This window comes from Brassica oleracea, chromosome C4 (assembly GCF_000695525.1).
Source record: "Brassica oleracea var. oleracea cultivar TO1000 chromosome C4, BOL, whole genome shotgun sequence".
Classification (NCBI taxonomy): Eukaryota; Viridiplantae; Streptophyta; class Magnoliopsida; order Brassicales; family Brassicaceae; genus Brassica; species Brassica oleracea.
Window position 1 is genome coordinate 25943152 of NC_027751.1, and position 5643 is coordinate 25948794.

Sequence of the window (5643 nt, forward strand, 5' to 3'; positions counted from 1 at the left end):
TTGTTACACCATTTTTATGTACAGATGAAGCCATTCAGTTGGTCCATGATGTTATGATGGTACCTTAGCCATATTCCCATCACCAGCCTTAAGACTTGCTGCCCACAAAATATCCTAAGATGCTTATTTAGATTCTTAATTCTTAAATGCTGTGACACAAATGCATTGACGCTTTGAAAACCACGTCATATATTTTATTTATCCAAAAAAACATTGATCTGTTTTTTTCGATGATATTTAATCGGGGCTACTCATACCAGGCCGTTTCTTTCAGGTCTCACCGCTGTAGGAAGTAATAACTTAGCAGTCGGGATGAAAAATCAAATTCTAAGAAAGAAAAAGAATAAGAACACAAGAAAGTTGGAAGGAAGAAGTGATGAAAATTAAAAATTCAAATGTTTGGACTCAGTCAGAGCAGAATGGGTAACATAAACTAATTTAAATATTCACTTATTTCAATTAGCTTATAATGACATGATGCATCGATCAGACTATGTATTGTATTGAGGACATATATATGTTCAAGTAGTTTGGGTTGCCTCTCGAACTCCACCATAACCTCATCACCGTACTCGTATAGCTTTATGGTTATTGACTTATTGTTTTGGGTAGTGTACAACTTGATAACTCACATAGGAGGCAAAGTTGTTAACATATATATATGTACTAATGAACTCACATATGCAGTTTCTCTGAGAAACTTATCTGTCTCACACGTACTGATGAAATGATGCATCGACAAGACTATGTTTTGTATTGTGGACATATGTTGAAGTCGTTTCGTTGGCCTCTCAAACTCCACCATAACCTCATCACCGTACTCGTATAGCTTTATGGTTATTGACTTATTGTTTTGGGTAGTGTACAACTTGATAACTCACATAGGAGGCAAAGTTGTTAACATATATATATGTACTAATGAACTCACATATGCAGTTTCTCTGAGAAACTTATCTGTCTCACACGTACTGATGAAATGATGCATCGACAAGACTATGTTTTGTATTGTGGACATATGTTGAAGTCGTTTCGTTGGCCTCTCAAACTCCACCATAACCTCATCACCGTACTCATAAGATTCAGGGTTATTGTTTTGGGTAGTCGACAACTTGATATCTCAAATATGAGGCAAAGTTGTTAACATGGTTCGATAAAAACCTTTTCAACAACGTTAGTAGAGAAACTTAGCCGATCAACCATTTATCCGATCTTATAACGGTTCTTTTACACTGGCGGAAACCTTACCCCTTAGGGCCTCAGAGGCATTCACGTAGTCCTCGGTATGATAATATAGCACCTAACTTAGAGATCCCTAAGATATAATATATATACTAGATTTTGACCCGTATTTTAAAAGCGTAGAATCTTTTTATTTGTCAAAAACATATTAAATACACATAAAATATACATTTTTATATATTTTTATCTTTTAATATACATAATTTATATCTTCTATGAACACGTAAATAGAAAACTTACATTTTTGTATTTTAATTGTTTTGATTATTTATCTTGATTTATATTGTAATCTCTATTTATCTTTCAACCAGTATTTAACGTGTTCATTATTTTTAACTGGATTATTTAAATTAGATAAATCAATATTTTCACATCTATTTTAAATCTGTGGTCTCACCGATGAACCCGGTGACTCATATATAAACATGTTTAAATCTTTTCTTGAACTGAAGGACCGAATTGGGTAGAGTGGCATACTAGTGTATGGCTAATTCTAAAACTCCCAGTAATCTGATGTAATTTCTTTTAGAAAATCACTGTTAATTTTCTTTATAATGATTTCCAAAGTGAATGTAAAGTGTCGATCACTAGTTTTACAGTTACCGCAATACAACAATTACAACTTCCTTTTTGTGCTATTAGTGTATAAGACTAACTAGGATAAGACCTGCGCCTTGCGCAGAGTAAATTTATATGAAAATTATTTAAGAAATATCGTATGAAAAAAAATATATTATTGATCGAATTAATATATTTGGCCCTTAAACAATTTTTTAAAAATTTTTTTTGTTAATTACATATTTTGTTTAGTAATGAACTGATATCATTTTTAAAAATATTTTAGGTCAAAAAATTATTTATCGCATAAAAACCTAACGTTTAGGTCGAAGAATCTCATACCTACTATTTGGTTACAGTGAAACTATGTCAGCTCGGTTTTATATCATGATTTAGCAATTTAAAAGTTAATTATGGTTATGAGAAGTTTACGTTCACGTGTCAATCCTATTTATCTTCGATATTTTTCTCTTTTTTTATGTCATTTTGGTTATTGCTCCATATAAATATTGATTTTTGAGTTTATTATCATTTCTTTCTATTATTTTGGCATGAGATTTAGAAAATGTTTAAGATTCAAAATTATTAAAGAGATACATACTTAGGTTAAGATTTGCGCCTTGTGCAGAATAAATACTTATTTTATATTTTTCTACATAATATGAAATAATAAAATAATAATTATATATTAAATAATTAAGAAATCAGTTACCATTATATAATAAATTGGCTTGCACATATATATCAAATGACCGCTCCTGTTTATTCGCAACCATTTTAGAATAAATAAATCAAAACAATCAATTTTATCTATCGTATATGATATATAATTAAATTTAAATGATATGAACTATATATATATATAAACATAAACACCTATTAAAATAAAATTATTTATTTATATGATTTTATTATCATTGTATCTTATTATAGAAAAAAAATTTAAATATTGATCACAAAAGTTTATGTGATACTTTTAACAGTTTTAGTAATTTATACTCATTTTGAAAAATTCAAAATACAACATATACAAAAAAAATCTAAATTTTTAATATATGATTAATTTAATTGTGTAATTTATTTTGATAGTAAATAATTAAACAAAAATGATAGAAAGCATATAGATTATTAGCAAATCTTCATTATTTAAAATCATTAATTGTTATATATATCATAATCACATTAGGTAATTCTGTAGGTTTTATTTAAGGAAATAATATATAATAAATAGCCACCTTGCTTTATTCAATATCATATGATATCATATAGTTGATATTAAATGTTTTTAGTGAGATATAAAAATCGAATTGGACCAACATGTTTTTCAATTTCAATGTGAGGCTAACACATAGGATTAATTAACTACCTAATTGATTGACACATAAGCAAGAATTTTTTTTTTAATTATTACAAAATTGAGATTACATCTTTTCAAATGTTCTTCAATTAATATATAGGGAATTCCTGATTTCATGTATGTAATTTTCTGTCAATCTAATGTAGTTTCTACTACACAAAATTCACTATTATTTTTTTTTGTAATAATTTCCCAATAAATACAAAGTCTCGACCACAAACTTTATAGTTGCCACAATCACAAAGATCACAGCTTCCTTCTTTGGTTTATGGCATCTCACACAAACTAAAATTGATCACCAAATCGCAAAAGAAAGCTAAACTTGCCAGTTTCATGTAAATTCAAACTTTGATTCCATACATAATCAAAAGGAAACAAAGTAATAAATCTTGATCAAAATATTTAACAAATTAAAAAAAAAAGAGAGCTTAGTAACGATTTATCTTATGCCGCAGGGAGAAAATAAAGATATATACCCTATGATAAACCGTTCATAGTAATAGTTGGAGCTGGAAAGAGGAACACTAGAGTTGAATGGGGCGATCATGACTCGGTTGCACAAAGCCCCACCTTTGCTACTGTCGCCGATAACACCGTCGTTAAAAGCCTTACTTTCGTGGTACGGTGACTTTTGTTTTTCTCTTCTGTCTTTTTCTTCTATTTATTTGATTTTTTTCCTATAGATGACTGTTTTTTTTTCCTTTTTGCATTATTTACAGAACACGTACAATTTCCCGAATAAAGGGAAAGTGAACAGAAACCCTAGGATCCCCACCGTGGCGGCGTTGATCAACGGTGATAAATGTGCTTTTTACTCGGTAGGGTTTTCTGGAGTTCAAGACACCTTGTGGGATGCTGATGGCCGACACTTCTTCCACCTCTGCGCCGTTGATTTCATATTTGGTAACGGCCAATCTATTTACAAGGTTCGTTACATTCTGACTATTCACATAACCTTGTGAATTTTATTATATTTTTTAGTTTTAACAAAACCAGTAAAAGATCCGTGTTTGGCAAATATATTAAATCTAGATAAATCAAATTGATAACTACAATTAAATAATGTTTACATATCTTTTTTTTTTGATCAAAGTGTTTTTACATATCTATATCCAAACAACGGAAAGGTAAAAAACGAATAGTCACATAGTAGTATATTTGTTTTTGAATGAATACACATATAGTAGTCCTAACTCCTAATTAAGTAACCGTGATCTTGTGTTATTTTCATTAAATAAAATTGTGTGATTGGTGGGTTTTAGAAATGCGTGATAAACGTGCTAGGAGCGACGCTAAAACCGGGGGAAGCTGGTTACATAACGGCTCAAGGAAGGACCAACCCGAATGACGCTAGCGGATTTGTGTTCACGGACAACCTCGTTCACGGAACGGGGAAGGGTTTCTTGGGCAGACCGTGGCGCAGTTACGCTCGAGTGATCTTTTACAACAGAGACCTGACCGACGTGGTTGTTCCCCAAGGATAGGACTCATGGCACTTTGGGGGCCATGTATCTCAGCTGACGTTCGCAGAGATTGGATACTATGGGAGTGGATCAAATACGGGGAGACGTGTGAGCTGGGTTAAGAAGCTGAGTGGATTCAGTGTTCAAAGTATGATTAATCTCGACTTCATTACCAGTGGTGGATGGGTTCAAGCTTTGCCCATTTCAGTTTGATTTCACATTTTTATGTTTACTTTGTTTTCTTATTTGTTATTTATCATTTTCCAGGTCTTAGTTTGCTTATATGGATTTAGAGTTTATCCAGGTATGACTTATGCATAAAATGTAAGTAAGGATAAACAAGACTTACGATTGGTTTTAAGGATTAATTTTACATATTATTACATAAAATATCAAAAAATACGACGATGGTTCGTTGTATGTAAGTATGTAACATTAAACCTGGACTTATATATTGAAGGTAGGATATATTCCCATAGCAAACACAAGCAATAGTAATGAAGTTGAGACTGTTGTCAGTTGTCACTCCAACCTCCGAACGTTCCTTTGACATTTTTTTCTGGTTCATTAAAAATATCCTAAATTTTATGTTCAAACACAAAATTAACCCAATATTTTAAAACTTTTGGTTATAATTCGTCCTAAAAGTTAACTAATTCACGTAAAATGCTATTACTTACCTTTTTCGCAATATGATGATTTATTTAAACATCCTCATCTTCATCACTTATTTACAATTGTTTTCAATATCACCAACTACCATTAACAACCAAATTAAAACAAGTTTTAAATGTGTTAGAAATCAATTTATACATCTTCTAATCTCATTTCTTACATACATAAATCATTTATCTTGCATTTTGTCTCTTATATGGGAAAAGGAGCCCTACCATTCTCATCAACATGAAGTTCTGAACGAGCACATATATCGACTAAATCCAGTCTTGACTTCAAATTATCCTTTGTTTTACCTTGAACATTAAGGATCGTGTTCATGAGATTGTCAAAAAAGTTCTTCTCAATATG

General features: G+C 30.9%; 1 pseudogene; it reads left to right on the forward strand.

Moving 5' to 3' along the window:
* Positions 1-1123: 1123 nt before the first annotated feature.
* On the forward strand, positions 1124-4830 carry LOC106338507 (annotated as a pseudogene).
* The last annotated feature ends 813 nt before the right edge of the window (positions 4831-5643 follow it).